Raw genomic sequence first — 17336 nt, 5'->3', positions numbered from 1 at the left:
CTAAAATTGAAACTCAAGCTCTCCCTCTCTCAATCGGCCAACCAAGCAAAAATTTCAACAACTTGTCCCCAAGTTCCTCCAACTAAACTCCCAACTTTCAACCTTATTCCCATGACAATACACAATATATCATGCCTAACATGCAATGAGACATATGGCATATACTCTTGGCAAAGAAATCCAACATAATTTCACATATATAAAGTTTTAAACTAATCTATTCACTACATGCACCAAAGCTGAACAAATGTAACATATAACTCCATAAAAGTATTTCCTTTCTACTTATATAACATGATACATCAAATAGACTCAAGGATAAGAGAAGTAAGCTAGGTTCTTTTTTAGTAAGTTTACCTGTTTTCCCACAAAACCTAGGATGGAAAGAAATCACTCAGGTACTCAAGGATTTCTTCCTCCAAGAACTCCCTTCCAAGCTTGCTTCACAGGTTGATGGAATGAAGTATGTTTTTCCTCTTTATTTTCTCATTAATTTGGACAAAAAAATCAAGGTTAAAATTTGTTATTTTTCTCTCTCTCTTTCTCTCCTCTTAGTTTTGGCCAAGGCTAGCTGTGAGGCCCCAGCTCGTTCTACATTGATATATTCATTAATTGGGCGGTAACGTTTGGTTTTGGGAGTATTTCGAAAACCCTAAGTAGGGATTAAGATTTAAACCCTAAGTTCCGGTTAATATTGAAAACCCGTTTTTTCTACATTTTCTTTATTAGAAAATTCTCCAGATAATTTTATTGAGTAAATAGAGTTTTTAGATGTTTTTTTTAGTATTAGTTAGTTTTTGAGAAATTTAGAACGTATATCGGACGTGGGACCCACTAGTGCGAAAAGTTCGGAAAAATTCGGCCAATTAGGTTAAATTCCGGATACTGTGTAAAATTTACCGGGTGTTAAGAGATAAGTAGAGGTTGCAATTTGGATTGATATGAGAGAGAAAAGTTAGGTAGATATTTAATAAAAGGTGACAAGTGTCACCATAAGATTTAATCTTACCATAAGACCACTATTCACCTTTTTCTATTTTGACCAAATAAATCACCAAAAATAACCAAAAATTCCTCATTCTTTTCTCCCTCTTGGCCGACTCTCTCTCCAAGCAAAAGAAGAAAAACCTCTCTCAATTCCTTGCTCGAATCTTGCCCAAATCAACAACTTAACCGTTTAATCTTGAACTTACTCCATAAAACCTCTCCTATTAGTGTTAGTAAGTTGTTTAGTGAAGCTTTTTGGAAGAGCTAAGGTGACCAACATCTTCCTCTCTCTTGTTTCTTGGTAAGTGAGGCTTGAACCACCCTACTACACCTAATGATGCTTATGTTATGCTTATTGGTGATTCAAGTGCTGAAATTTCTGGTTTTTATCTTGGTTTGGAGTGATTTGGTGAAGTTTTCTATTTTATGATGATTTTTCTGGTTTAATTGGATTATGATGGTGTGGTTGTTTATGATGATTGGAAATGGTATATAATGATTCTAGAGGGTGGAAAAAGTGGAAGATTTCAAGTAATTTCTGTTTGGAAGAAATCTGGAAAAATTAGGGTTCTTGGTTCTTCATTCTGTCCGAAAATTTTGGTCATAGATAGAGGCCGAATTGGCCTTGGCTTAAAACATGAAAGTTGTAGGTAATGACATTTTATAGGTTCCTGTAAAATTTCAGGTCAATCGGAGTAGCGTAGAGTGAGAAAAGTCGAATTTACCCTTGCTGTTCTGGTTTTGGCCGAATGTAAGAACTGCGATTGTAATTGGTTGTTTTGGTTGGGATTGCTTCTGAATTGGTTGTTATGGTCTTCTGATGAAATGTAGCCTTAAATCTTAGCTTTCATATGGCTTTGGAATCTCGGAATTTGGACTTAGGTAGCCTGTTTTATGATGTTTGTGCTAGAATACATTTTGTGAATCTGTTTTTGCGATGCTGGTGTAGTATCTTGCATTTTTGACCTAGTTACACTCGAAACTGGATTGAGTGGCCTTCTTAAACATTGTAGCCTCTTAGGTCCTGAATCTACTTGTAAAATTTCAGGTCAAACGGATTAGTGTATCCTGAGTTATGGACAAAACCATCAGGCCTGTTTTAGACGTTCGTTTGTGTACGTTTTGAATTTCAGTTTCTGACCGTGGGTTTTTCGTATTGATCCCATTCGATCTGGGTGTCGACTCCTTCATAAGAAATTTAGATCTTGGTCTCAGCTTCGAAACGGTATAAAGTACATCGGAATCCGAGTTCCGTAGCTTCTGTTATGACCCAAACAATATAGATCGTCAGAACTGCCTTGTATCTGGACAGTTCTGACGGGTATTTTGGCACTCGATTTTCGTTCTATTCTGAGTGGATTCAGATCTTGGCCAAAACATCAAAGTTTTAGCCTTATGTTTCAGCTTTCTAACGCCTCTGGAATTTCTTGATTTCGATTTCTGAGCCGTGAGTTACGGCCTTGCAAACAGGGCCTGTTTGGTAAACCGCAATGAAACAGCTGGCACTGTTTCGTGCATTTTTGACCTATACCTATTGAGATCTGGGTTGAGATACCTAAATTAAAGTTGTAGCTCTTCCTTTTAGCTTCGAAACGGTGTCTCACCCACCTTGATCCGACACTCCTAGCCTAACTTTTGACCAAAACGGTTTGAGATGGCAGATCTGGCCGTCCCGTTTGCCGTTTCCGCACTGGCGCGTGCCAATTTTGCCGTTTTGCTTGTTTTAAGTACGTTAGTGGCCGTTTGTGATATATTATGACACAATCTTCTATTTCAGACAGTGGTGAGCTAGGCGGAGCCGGTGGGGCCCACTACTAGCGAACACGCGCGAAGCGATTTTGCTTTAGTACTACTTTTGTATTTTGGGTAAGTATTCAGGCCAGTTTGGTGTGTTTTCTTTGCTATGTGTTTGAGATATGTGAAAAGGGCACTTAGGCGAGGGTGTACTTTATCGCACTCGACCTAAACCCTAATTTGAATGTATAATTGTACTTGGCATATGTATATGAACCTTTTGGAACCAAAACCCTTGAGCTTGTGGCTCGGGGCGACTTTCGAATAAAGTTTGTGAAGTTTGCAAAGTTTGTGATTTTGAATAATTTTGTGAAGTTTGTGAGTTTGGGGCGAACTCTTGACCTGGTTGGACTATTCGAGCCGGTTAGGGCTTGGTCGAAGTCAGTCCAACTTAGTCTGAGGTCACCAAGTTTGTAGGTTCATGTTATGAACCAATTTTGTGAATCCGGTTCACCGAGAAGGTGACCAAGTTTGTGACCCGAGCTTGTGACTCAAGCTCAAGTTTGTGATTTCGTTCGCCCGGGCAAGTTTGTGAGGTGACTGGCCAGTGAGGGTGATAAGGTGTCGGTGGGTGTACAAGTGAAGTTCTACGGACTATTATTTGCGGTCGACGGAGTGTCGGCAGGAGATCATGCATGGCACATGAATTGGCTTTGGAGCCACCCGTATCCTTATTATATGATGTTGTTCTTTTCTGCTTTTGCTTTACTCTTATTGTGTAATTGTTGCTACATGAATTTACGCTTTCGCCCCTGTTTACTTACTAAGCATATAGCTTACCCCATTCCTTTTGTTTTCCTTAGCAGGGGCCGACGCGGGGACTTTTGGCTCGTATACTAGTATAGTTAGATTGGCTTGTAATAGTTGAACAGTTAGGATGTTTATTTTTGTTTTGGTGGTCTGACTCGATACTTTTGGAGAATGTAATTATAACTCTTTTGGGGTTGTATATAGTACTCTTTTGAATTTTCTGGCTTTGATTGTTTTAAGTTTTGAGTCCTGGCGCGAGTTAGGCAGGCGGCCCGCCGATACCCTTGGGTTCGCCCTTGGGAGAAGTGGGGCTGTCACAGTTGGTATCAGAGCTTAGGCTTCAAATCTCTGTAGTGTATCCTAGGCTGAAAGTTTAGGATGCCGGACTGTGGGATTTGATTTTATTTGAAAGTTAAGCAATTGAGGGATAAAACCTATAGCTGCTTCGCGTGGTCTCTGCGCGGGGTGAGCCTGGATGAAGTGGTGAATAAGTATGAAGGACTAGATGCTCGGTCAAGCATAGGTTATGGATCATAAATGTTATAGGCCTTAAATCTTTCTCATGGTATCTGAGGACCATAGGTAGGTTCGTCAGGTAGGAATTTCGATTGTAGATAGTTTACTCTTGGGACTGCAGCTTGAGATGTGAATTATCTTATTTCGGATTCTTGTGCCTGAGTACTCCAGAGTTGAGGCGCTGCTAAGTACTTGAGATTTGCATTTTGGGGAACATGAACAAGCTTTGTCTGGCTAGAGTGAGTACAAGAGATCAACGGGCACTTTGGGAAGTGGAGTAAGAAACCGGACGAGGGTGGTTTTCACTGAGTGTGGGACGACAAGTCGCGTTTCTTTCATTTGCCCTTGTATTGTCCCTACATGTCATTTACTTGTGGTATGTTAATACCTGCATCTATAGTACTTGCTGCACTTGACTTTGTCTAACTTGAAATGTCTCTTGGTGTATATGGTGCATTATATTGCGTACATTTTGGCGTGACTTGTATATATATGTACACCTTTTGATCTTTTGATTATTTCGAGTTTTCCAACCCTTAGCTCGTTGATTGCAATTTCGAGGACGAAATTGTCCTAAGTGGGGGAGATTGTGAGGCCCCAGCTCGTTCTACATTGATATATTCATTAATTGGGCGGTAACGTTTGGTTTTGGGAGTATTTCGAAAACCCTAAGTAGGGATTAAGATTTAAACCCTAAGTTCCGGTTAATATTGAAAACCCGTTTTTTCTACATTTTCTTTATTAGAAAATTCCCCAGATAATTTTATTGAGTAAATAGAGTTTTTAGATGTTTTTTTTAGTATTAGTTAGTTTTTGAGAAATTTAGAACGTATATCGGACGTGGGACCCACTAGTGCGAAAAGTTCGGAAAAATTCGGCCAATTAGGTTAAATTCCGGATACTGTGTAAAATTTACCGGGTGTTAAGAGATAAGTAGAGGTTGCAATTTGGATTGATATGAGAGAGAAAAGTTAGGTAGATATTTAATAAAAGGTGACAAGTGTCACCATAAGATTTAATCTTACCATAAGACCACTATTCACCTTTTTCTATTTTGACCAAATAAATCACCAAAAATAACCAAAAATTCCTCATTCTTTTCTCCCTCTTGGCCGACTCTCTCTCCAAGCAAAAGAAGAAAAACCTCTCTCAATTCCTTGCTCTAATCTTGCCCAAATCAACAACTTAACCGTTTAATCTTGAACTTACTCCATAAAACCTCTCCTATTAGTGTTAGTAAGTTGTTTAGTGAAGCTTTTTGGAAGAGCTAAGGTGACCAACATCTTCCTCTCTCTTGTTTCTTGGTAAGTGAGGCTTGAACCACCCTACTACACCTAATGATGCTTATGTTATGCTTATTGGTGATTCAAGTGCTGAAATTTCTGGTTTTTATCTTGGTTTGGAGTGATTTGGTGAAGTTTTCTATTTTATGATGATTTTTCTGGTTTAATTGGATTATGATGGTGTGGTTGTTTATGATGATTGGAAATGGTATATAATGATTCTAGAGGGTGGAAAAAGTGGAAGATTTCAAGTAATTTCTGTTTGGAAGAAATCTGGAAAAATTAGGGTTCTTGGTTCTTCATTCTGTCCGAAAATTTTGGTCATAGATAGAGGCCGAATTTGTGAGAACCTTGAATTTTGCAGAAATACCAATGCTTACTTCGACTTCACTTTTATTTAGCCTTCGTATTCTTTAAATCTTTTCTAGTATTACTTTCACTCACTTTTATATACTAGTGCATAATTCCTTCGTAATTCTTATTCTAATCTACCACGTTAGTTCATTTGTTGTAAACAAGTATATAAAAATAATTTTTGTGTGCAAAATAACATAACGGTGCTAACTATTAAAGCACTTAGCTTTGCTACACTAAGTTAATAATTCTTGAGTTATATATGTTTTCTTGTTTTCAAATAAGTAGTTAAACGCACGTTATAAATGAAGAATGATATAATCTCCCTAGACTATGAATTTCTTAGTTTTACTATACTAAATTAATATCTTAGAGTTAAGAATTAATTCTTCGTACTAACATATAAAAAAAAATTAGGATCTTAATTTCCTTGACTCAAACAATTTAAAGGACAACCAATCGATAACCTTAATTTCCTCAAAATAAATTCCTATTAGTACTAACGTTAAATGTTAGATTTTTATAACAAGGTCAAACTTGATTTTAATAAGTTAATAAAGTACAAATGTTAGGAACCTTAATATTAATTCGTAACCGATTATATTCGATAAAACGGTTTCGGTATATTAGTGTAGAATTAGGCTTTCAAATTTCAATTGGTGATAAGTATTGGATTTAAGATAGAATTGAGGATTGAGAAGAGGTTAGGGGGCAAAGTGAATGGACCAAAATGCCCTCCACAATTTCACAAAACCTCCACTATACCACAACCTCACAATGCTCGGCCAAACATTCCCTTGTTCAGCCTTCCATTGCCGCCCACTTAACCAATCAGAAACTCTCCAATTCCATACGTAAAACCATCTTCACACTCTACCAAATTCTAGCCACAAAACACATACATAACCACGGCACATCTCAGTCAGTCCCATTCTATAACTCAGACCACAAAACACATCCCTCTTCTGCTTAGTTATTATCGACAAAGAGGAGCTGAAGGAGGAAGATTTCTGGTGCTGTCCGCGAGTTGCATTTTCCTTTTGTCTTGTCCGTAAGCTGAGGGAGAAACCAGAGAACCATCACCACCTTCGATAACTTCAGACCAACATCACAACTGCAACCTTAACCACTCTGCACCTCGCCAATTCCAGCCGCAACCCACTGAACCAGGACCACTACCCTGTCGCGTGCTTGTGAGCCGAGAGGAGGAAAACATTTTCCAGAATTTCGTGTGAAAGCTTGACTAGTTGTGAGGTAAATTTCTGGATCATTTTAGGAGTTATCAGAGGTAGATTGAAACCATTAGGGACATGCATGCATGGTTTAGACAGCCGATTAATGAAATCAAAGTCTTAGGAAATCTGTTTTGGAAGTAAATGTTTCGGCTGAGAAGCTGATTGGAAATGCGGCTTCACTTTTGTTTTTCCAGTGACAATCTAAGCACCTAAGTGTACTTAGCTGAATAAAAACTGGATGATTAAGACCATGCATGTTGATTGTGCTTTCGGATGATAATGGTAAAGCTTAAGAAACTTCTGTTTTAGGAGGAAAATGTCTTAGCCGAGAAGATGATTGGAAGTGCAGCTCTAATGTGTTTTCCGGAAATGAATTGAGCATGCATGGGTGATTAACTAATCGAATCTCGGATGATTATTATGATTAGAGTCATGCATGAATTTAATTAGCCTGGATTACTTGGAAAATAAAAGGAAAGCCGAAAAATTTGGTTCATGAATGATCATTCGAGAATAGTTGGTAAAATTTCTGGATTTGTGTTAGTTGAGTACAATAGTAGCTTGAACCTGGATTTGATTTGAAAACCTCTACTAGCTAGCTACGTGTTTACATGTCCTAATAGAGTACCAAAAATTCTGCTTTAACCAAAGAAAAATTCTGTTTTAGAACCATTGTTATTTCTGGAAATCTTGAGAGAAGCCGTGAGGTTTAAACCTGGAAATTTTGGGGTTTGTAACCATGGTTTAAATTCAACTCTTAAGCTGGAATTGTTCATTATCTTGCTAAGTGTTTAAATACTGAATTTGAGTAACTAACACCATAATTAAACCAAGGGAAAAATTCGAACTAAAGTAGATTGATTGCTGGAAATTTTGGGTGATAGCCGAAGGGGTATGAACCAGAATTTCAATATCGTTGGAAAAATTCAATTTGTTTCTGGAAATTTATTTTATTTCCTTGGATTATGATGGCTCAGAATTTCATAAGAGATACAAATTTTAAGATATACAATTTGTTCAGCAATGAACCAATTAGTACATGTAAAGCTGAAACCAAAAACGCTAGTATACAATTGCTGGAATTTTCGTTGAGACAGCCGAGAATTGAGTTGAAAATTTGCTTGGTTCTTGGAAATTTTTCTTGAAAAATGATGCTTGAAATATGTTGTTTTGGAGCCCTATAAGAAATGTACGATGGTTTGAATAAAAACTTTTGGTGTGAAAAGAAAAGAAAAAGGAGTTTTTCATAAGTGAAAAATGAAACTCCAGATTTTCGGAAGTCCCTGACCAGTCTCGATAAAACGGTTATATCTTGGGGTAGGAAAATCCGTTTAAGGCGCCGTCAGCGGCATTTGAAACTAGAATCATAGATCTTCGCCCTGTAGAAATTTCGTATTTTTACTCCATGTGTACTACTGTCGGTGAATTTTCAAAGTAAACTGTTTGGCATGAATGACCTGTTTCATTTTAAATCTCCACTTGAATTCTGATTGGGACCTTATATTACTAGTGGTTCAAACTCTTGACTGAATTGTGGTTTGACCCTAGGGTGTTCCTGAAATTTTCAAAGGATTAGAGGGTAAGAAGGTACTTGCTAAACGTATGCTTAAGCCTGGCTAGTGAAACAATTTCTACTCGTATTCCAAGGTTCGCAAAGCTAATGGTCGACATTATTTTCATTGGAGCATAATGTGTCGAAATTGTTGACGGTGGGCTCTACGAATTCCCACTTTTGAATTGATGGTTGATTTATTGGAAATTGTTGACGGTGGGCTCTATGAATTCCCATCCTGCATGGATAACTGAATTGCTGAAATTTGTTTGGAAATCTGTGCTACTATTTTGTGAAACTGTGAGTTGATATAAGTACTGATTATCAAGTGCTAAGTATTGACGAAGCCTTGGTAAATTTTCCTGCTTATGCTTAGATATAAATTTGTTGGAACACAGGGCTAAGAATTGACGAGCCCTAGTGTTATTACTGTTTAAATTCTAATTGTGCAATATTGAGAAAACGTGATTTTGGATTGGAATCGAAAATGTGAGAAGTTGTACCGACCTTGTGACTCCAAGTAAACGCTTGACTAAGTAAATGAAAAATATTTTGCTTTAAGTCTCGAACGGTACAGATTTAGCATCATATTGCTAAACATAGCGTCTACTATTTTTGCCTTAGAAACTTGGGCAACATGACTTTTATCCCTTAAGTTAAACTAGCCTTATCAATTTGGGGAAATGATTCTCCCAGACTCAAAACCTTAGTTTTGTTCCAAATTCCTTCCTTCGTTATAAATCGTTTAAGGCTAGTCGGAACTAAGGAAAATTTAAAAGGTGAAACTCGATCATTTTGGTTTTAAACGTAGCAACCTGCTTGGCAAGAAGAAAAGAAAAACCTTATTCTAGCAACATTTTTCAATAGACCTTACCCTAAAGCCTTAGCAAAGATTTTGCAAGCACCGCCACTCAAAGGAACTTTTTCTCAAGGTATACTTCTAGCCTTGATATTAAATATCTTGCCGACTTATTTTAAGAAAATAATAATAGTATTTTCTTCGAGGAAAAGTATTCCAGGAATATTATAAGAAATATTGTACGGTTCTCACAAGCTCGATTCCAAGTAAAATATTTTGAGAAAAAGTAAACTAGCAACATGCTAGAAAACTCTACATGTGCAAGCCAAAAGTTCCAATAGAAGACTTATGGCTTAAATTCTGATATTCTAGGATTTTACGAGGACGCGGAATTCGATCCTCAATCCAATATCTGAACTTCACTCTTGGTGAGTGTCCCTGCTTGTTCTATGTTATGTGGTTAAGCGCTTTATCAATTCGCTATGTGATAATTGTCAAAATGCAATAAATGATTTTTGATCCATCGAAGTGAGCAGTGTGTACTTTATCGCACTAGCCGTTCGAGTGGTGACATGTGTGAAACATTCTCTAATGAATCCGTGAATCTAAATGTAGTGAGTCGTTGGGTGAATCCCTCGACATCTGAATCGATCTACAAAAACCTTGAATCTAAATGTAGTGAGTCGTTGGGTGAATCCCTCGACATCTGAATCGATCTACAAAAACCTTGAATCTAAATGTAGTGAGTCGTTGGGTGAATCCCTCGACATCTGAATCGATCTACAATAAAGTCGATAGGTGAATCCTTCGACAAAATTTTATTACGGGTATATCTCGAGTATACTGCGTTGGTAGATGAAGTTTGGGCCCAAAGCAGAGGTATGAACGGTGACGGGTTAGGTTTAAAATAAGTGTATCTACATGGAAATTAAGTAGGGAAAGTTGACGGAGGGTCAACTACGATGGTATCTGATCAAACGTGGAAAATGGCTCCTGAGAGCCCTTGTATCCTAACTTGTGCTGTTACACGCTTTCCTAACTGTTTCAATTTGATTTAAATTATTAACCGCTGTTTGATTTATGTGATTGCATGTTTTGGGGCACCACTGAGCTTTAGCTCACCCCACGTATTTGTTTTCCTTAATAGGTTCTGGAGACTGAAAGCGCTGAGACTTATTCATGTTTCTTTTCTTCTCGTATGGGATGTAACGAATATTATGGCTATTGTGTAGGCTTGTATTGTGTTTTAACTTGAATTCTGTACTTTTGTTTTTGGATTGCCGCTTGAAGCTGGAAAATGTGTAAACCCTATTTCGGAGGTTGGATAATATATTTGTGTTTGTGAATATGGATTGATGTAACTAGATACGAACGACCTTATTCCTTGGTTCTAGAGCATGTGATGTCTAAGGGCCATAGATTGGCGATTTTAAGTTCCTTGTTGTCTCTGAAGTTAATGTGGTAGATGTTGACTTATTTTGAAAGGAAGCGACATTGTAATAGTTAGGCTATTCTTCGATAGGATTTGGGTTAGTGTGCGTGCGTGAGTCCTGGCGAGAGCTGGGCAGACGGCCCGCCAACCCTTTGGTTCGCCTCAGGGGGAAGTGGGGTCGCCACAGAATTGGCCTTGGCTTAAAACATGAAAGTTGTAGGTAATGACATTTTATAGGTTCCTGTAAAATTTCAGGTCAATCGGAGTAGCGTAGAGTGAGAAAAGTCGAATTTACCCTTGCTGTTCTGGTTTTGGCCGAATGTAAGAACTGCGATTGTAATTGGTTGTTTTGGTTGGGATTGCTTCTGAATTGGTTGTTATGGTCTTCTGATGAAATGTAGCCTTAAATCTTAGCTTTCATATGGCTTTGGAATCTCGGAATTTGGACTTAGGTAGCCTGTTTTATGATGTTTGTGCTAGAATACATTTTGTGAATCTGTTTTTGCGATGCTGGTGTAGTATCTTGCATTTTTGACCTAGTTACACTCGAAACTGGATTGAGTGGCCTTCTTCAACATTGTAGCCTCTTAGGTCCTGAATCTACTTGTAAAATTTCAGGTCAAACGGATTAGTGTATCCTGAGTTATGGACAAAACCATCAGGCCTGTTTTAGACGTTCGTTTGTGTACGTTTTGAATTTCAGTTTCTGACCGTGGGTTTTTCGTATTGATCCCATTCGATCTGGGTGTCGACTCCTTCATAAGAAATTTAGATCTTGGTCTCAGCTTCGAAACGGTATAAAGTACATCAGAATCCGAGTTCCGTATCTTCTGTTATGACCCAAACAATATAGATCGTCAGAACTGCCTTGTATCTGGACAGTTCTGACGGGTATTTTGGCACTCGATTTTCGTTCTATTCTGAGTGGATTCAGATCTTGGCCAAAACATCAAAGTTTTAGCCTTATGTTTCAGCTTTCTAACGCCTCTGGAATTTCTTGATTTCGATTTCTGAGCCGTGAGTTACGGCCTTGCAAACAGGGCCTGTTTGGTAAACCGCAATGAAACAGCTGGCACTGTTTCGTGCATTTTTGACCTATACCTATTGAGATCTGGGTTGAGATACCTAAATTAAAGTTGTAGCTCTTCCTTTTAGCTTCGAAACGGTGTCTCACCCACCTTGATCCGACACTCCTAGCCTAACTTTTGACCAAAACGGTTTGAGATGGCAGATCTGGCCGTCCCGTTTGCCGTTTCCGCACTGGCGCGTGCCAATTTTGCCGTTTTGCTTGTTTTAAGTACGTTAGTGGCCGTTTGTGATATATTATGACACAATCTTCTATTTCAGACAGTGGTGAGCTAGGCGGAGCCGGTGGGGCCCACTACTAGCGAACACGCGCGAAGCGATTTTGCTTTAGTACTACTTTTGTATTTTGGGTAAGTATTCAGGCCAGTTTGGTGTGTTTTCTTTGCTATGTGTTTGAGATATGTGAAAAGGGCACTTAGGCGAGGGTGTACTTTATCGCACTCGACCTAAACCCTAATTTGAATGTATAATTGTACTTGGCATATGTATATGAACCTTTTGGAACCAAAACCCTTGAGCTTGTGGCTCGGGGCGACTTTCGAATAAAGTTTGTGAAGTTTGCAAAGTTTGTGATTTTGAATAATTTTGTGAAGTTTGTGAGTTTGGGGCGAACTCTTGACCTGGTTGGACTATTCGAGCCGGTTAGGGCTTGGTCGAAGTCAGTCCAACTTAGTCTGAGGTCACCAAGTTTGTAGGTTCATGTTATGAACCAATTTTGTGAATCCGGTTCACCGAGAAGGTGACCAAGTTTGTGACCCGAGCTTGTGACTCAAGCTCAAGTTTGTGATTTCGTTCGCCCGGGCAAGTTTGTGAGGTGACTGGCCAGTGAGGGTGATAAGGTGTCGGTGGGTGTACAAGTGAAGTTCTACGGACTATTATTTGCGGTCGACGGAGTGTCGGCAGGAGATCATGCATGGCACATGAATTGGCTTTGGAGCCACCCGTATCCTTATTATATGATGTTGTTCTTTTCTGCTTTTGCTTTACTCTTATTGTGTAATTGTTGCTACATGAATTTACGCTTTCGCCCCTGTTTACTTACTAAGCATATAGCTTACCCCATTCCTTTTGTTTTCCTTAGCAGGGGCCGACGCGGGGACTTTTGGCTCGTATACTAGTATAGTTAGATTGGCTTGTAATAGTTGAACAGTTAGGATGTTTATTTTTGTTTTGGTGGTCTGACTCGATACTTTTGGAGAATGTAATTATAACTCTTTTGGGGTTGTATATAGTACTCTTTTGAATTTTCTGGCTTTGATTGTTTTAAGTTTTGAGTCCTGGCGCGAGCTAGGCAGGCGGCCCGCCGATACCCTTGGGTTCGCCCTTGGGAGAAGTGGGGCTGTCACAGTTGGTATCAGAGCTTAGGCTTCAGATCTCTGTAGTGTATCCTAGGCTGAAAGTTTAGGATGCCGGACTGTGGGATTTGATTTTATTTGAAAGTTAAGCAATTGAGGGATAAAACCTATAGCTGCTTCGCGTGGTCTCTGCGCGGGGTGAGCCTGGATGAAGTGGTGAATAAGTATGAAGGACTAGATGCTCGGTCAAGCATAAGTTATGGATCATAAATGTTATAGGCCTTAAATCTTTCTCATGGTATCTGAGGACCATAGGTAGGTTCGTCAGGTAGGAATTTCGATTGTAGATAGTTTACTCTTGGGACTGCAGCTTGAGATGTGAATTATCTTATTTCGGATTCTTGTGCCTGAGTACTCCAGAGTTGAGGCGCTGCTAAGTACTTGAGATTTGCATTTTGGGGAACATGAACAAGCTTTGTCTGGCTAGAGTGAGTACAAGAGATCAACGGGCACTTTGGGAAGTGGAGTAAGAAACCGGACGAGGGTGGTTTTCACTGAGTGTGGGACGACAAGTCGCGTTTCTTTCATTTGCCCTTGTATTGTCCCTACATGTCATTTACTTGTGGTATGTTAATACCTGCATCTATAGTACTTGCTGCACTTGACTTTGTCTAACTTGAAATGTCTCTTGGTGTATATGGTGCATTATATTGCGTACATTTTGGCGTGACTTGTATATATATGTACACCTTTTGATCTTTTGATTATTTCGAGTTTTCCAACCCTTAGCTCGTTGATTGCAATTTCGAGGACGAAATTGTCCTAAGTGGGGGAGATTGTGAGGCCCCAGCTTGTTCTACATTGATATATTCATTAATTGGGCGGTAACGTTTGGTTTTGGGAGTATTTCGAAAACCCTAAGTAGGGATTAAGATTTAAACCCTAAGTTCCGGTTAATATTGAAAACCCGTTTTTTCTACATTTTCTTTATTAGAAAATTCCCCAGATAATTTTATTGAGTAAATAGAGTTTTTAGATGTTTTTTTTAGTATTAGTTAGTTTTTGAGAAATTTAGAACGTATATCGGACGTGGGACCCACTAGTGCGAAAAGTTCGGAAAAATTCGGCCAATTAGGTTAAATTCCGGATACTGTGTAAAATTTACCGGGTGTTAAGAGATAAGTAGAGGTTGCAATTTGGATTGATATGAGAGAGAAAAGTTAGGTAGATATTTAATAAAAGGTGACAAGTGTCACCATAAGATTTAATCTTACCATAAGACCACTATTCACCTTTTTCTATTTTGACCAAATAAATCACCAAAAATAACCAAAAATTCCTCATTCTTTTCTCCCTCTTGGCCGACTCTCTCTCCAAGCAAAAGAAGAAAAACCTCTCTCAATTCCTTGCTCTAATCTTGCCCAAATCAACAACTTAACCGTTTAATCTTGAACTTACTCCATAAAACCTCTCCTATTAGTGTTAGTAAGTTGTTTAGTGAAGCTTTTTGGAAGAGCTAAGGTGACCAACATCTTCCTCTCTCTTGTTTCTTGGTAAGTGAGGCTTGAACCACCCTACTACACCTAATGATGCTTATGTTATGCTTATTGGTGATTCAAGTGCTGAAATTTCTGGTTTTTATCTTGGTTTGGAGTGATTTGGTGAAGTTTTCTATTTTATGATGATTTTTCTGGTTTAATTGGATTATGATGGTGTGGTTGTTTATGATGATTGGAAATGGTATATAATGATTCTAGAGGGTGGAAAAAGTGGAAGATTTCAAGTAATTTCTGTTTGGAAGAAATCTGGAAAAATTAGGGTTCTTGGTTCTTCATTCTGTCCGAAAATTTTGGTCATAGATAGAGGCCGAATTGGCCTTGGCTTAAAACATGAAAGTTGTAGGTAATGACATTTTATAGGTTCCTGTAAAATTTCAGGTCAATCGGAGTAGCGTAGAGTGAGAAAAGTCGATTTTACCCTTGCTGTTCTGGTTTTGGCCGAATGTAAGAACTGCGATTGTAATTGGTTGTTTTGGTTGGGATTGCTTCTGAATTGGTTGTTATGGTCTTCTGATGAAATGTAGCCTTAAATCTTAGCTTTCATATGGCTTTGGAATCTCGGAATTTGGACTTAGGTAGCCTGTTTTATGATGTTTGTGCTAGAATACATTTTGTGAATCTGTTTTTGCGATGCTGGTGTAGTATCTTGCATTTTTGACCTAGTTACACTCGAAACTGGATTGAGTGGCCTTCTTCAACATTGTAGCCTCTTAGGTCCTGAATCTACTTGTAAAATTTTAGGTCAAACGGATTAGTGTATCCTGAGTTATGGACAAAACCATCAGGCCTGTTTTAGACGTTCGTTTGTGTACGTTTTGAATTTCAGTTTCTGACCGTGGGTTTTTCGTATTGATCCCATTCGATCTGGGTGTCGACTCCTTCATAAGAAATTTAGATCTTGGTCTCAGCTTCGAAACGGTATAAAGTACATTGGAATCCGAGTTCCGTAGCTTCTGTTATGACCCAAACAATATAGCCTTGGTCTTGGTCAAACTTGGGGTAGATGATTGACAAATGGCAAGAATGCAAGTAAAGTCTATCGAATTGTCAAAAATTCACTCAAATATCTATCTCTTCTCCAATTGTCTCTTAACACCTGTTTTCCCAAAATTCCTTTTTACACAAAACTCCCTCTTTTACACCAAATTTATTACTCACACCTCAATAGTTGGTCACATTAGCATAATGCACTGTGAAACTCAACATGCAACAAGTTGAATGAGGCAATAGAATAAAAATCATGATTCAACCATTAAATCAATGAATAATTCAAGACAAGTAAATTAAAATAAGAGATATAACATAACTTTCGGGTCCTCACAAATTCTTCATCCTACATATAATTTGATGATATGTTGTAACGGTTGAAGAATTTGATAATTTTGGTGAATTTGGTAAGTTAAATTGCTTATGCTTAAGAAGAATATTTCTTAGTGCAATTTAACTCATTCAATGGTCAATTGTTGATTTGGTGGATTTGGTACAATGGATTGATGTTGGCTAGAGGAGTTTCATTTGCTTGTTTATGCATTCATTAGGTATTTATTTGGGTGAACTATTTTTTAGGTGTGAAATAATGTTTACTAGTACCTTATATTCTTTCTTGTTAACATATTATAGGTACTATGGTGAGATAAAGGCAAGCCATTATTCATGAAGAATCTTCATACCTTTGTTGCTTTTGCATTGCTTAAACCTTCGTAGTTTATTTTCATAACTAATGGACACAAATGGAACTCATGAAGCTTCCTATTTTGATATAAATGCAGTATTTGTAGAATTGCAGAGCATGGATCACGAACTTCATGTTTGTTCGTGACATGTTAATCAAGTCGATAAGGGAATATCTCTTTCTTTTATTTACCTCTTTTACACATTGAGGACAATGTGCATTTTAAGTGTGGGGGAGGGAAAACATGAACTTATTGGCAATATATGTGATTGAAAATTTTGGTTGAAAATATAGAACTTGAAAGTGGAAATCTTATTGTGCTTTGAAAGTATTGAAAAATGGGTTTGTTAGTAGGGAGTTTCATCTATTTATAAGGGGAAACTTTGTCAAAATTTTGTCCAAAATTTTAAATTTGCCCCAAAATTTTTTCAAATTTATCCAAGGACAACTATACCATTAGTATTTCAAATTCTCTTACTATTGAGATAAATATATGTGACTTGAAAAATTTAAATGGTTATTATGTAATTATAATTTTTGTTAGTTTAGGAATGTATATTTTGTAAAGTGGAGAAAATTATGCCTAAATTTTGCATGATTAATGAAATTTTTTCTCTTTACTTGATTGTACATAGTTGAGTGATAAATATAGTCAATAGTAACAATACTCTTCTCATGATTATTCTTGTGAGGGAATGTTTATTATTTTGCTTTTGAAAAAAAAGAAAAAAAGAGAAAAAAAGAAAAAAAGAATAAGAGTTATTTTATTCCAATGGTTCAAGTACTTAGTAACTGGGAGTCGTCTTCTACAAATGTCGACTTTCGCGTAAAATAGTACTTGATCTAAGAGTGTGCATAGCAACTCGAGAACTTGAAGTGTTGAGTAATCGGGGATTTTTATCAAAAAAATGCGAATTCTCGCGTCAAAAGGTACTTTCCCAATTTGGAGTAAATATTTATATATATTATATAAATAAATCCCTCTTTAAATTTGAAAAAGAAGATGATCTTGGGTTTAGGAA

The 17336-nt window shown here is 37.7% G+C and overlaps 1 long non-coding RNA gene across 1 annotated transcript; it reads left to right on the top strand.

The window, feature by feature from the left end:
* Nucleotides 1–9640: 9640 nt before the first annotated feature.
* On the top strand, nt 9641–10616 carry LOC140006221 (uncharacterized). Its single transcript, XR_011813856.1, has 2 exons — nt 9641–9698; nt 10418–10616. It is a non-coding gene; the product is annotated as an uncharacterized lncRNA (long non-coding RNA).
* The last annotated feature ends 6720 nt before the right edge of the window (nt 10617–17336 follow it).

Source organism: Coffea arabica, chromosome 5e (assembly GCF_036785885.1).
Source record: "Coffea arabica cultivar ET-39 chromosome 5e, Coffea Arabica ET-39 HiFi, whole genome shotgun sequence".
Lineage (NCBI taxonomy): Eukaryota > Viridiplantae > Streptophyta > Magnoliopsida > Gentianales > Rubiaceae > Coffea > Coffea arabica.
This window is presented reverse-complemented; position numbering and strand designations above follow the sequence as displayed.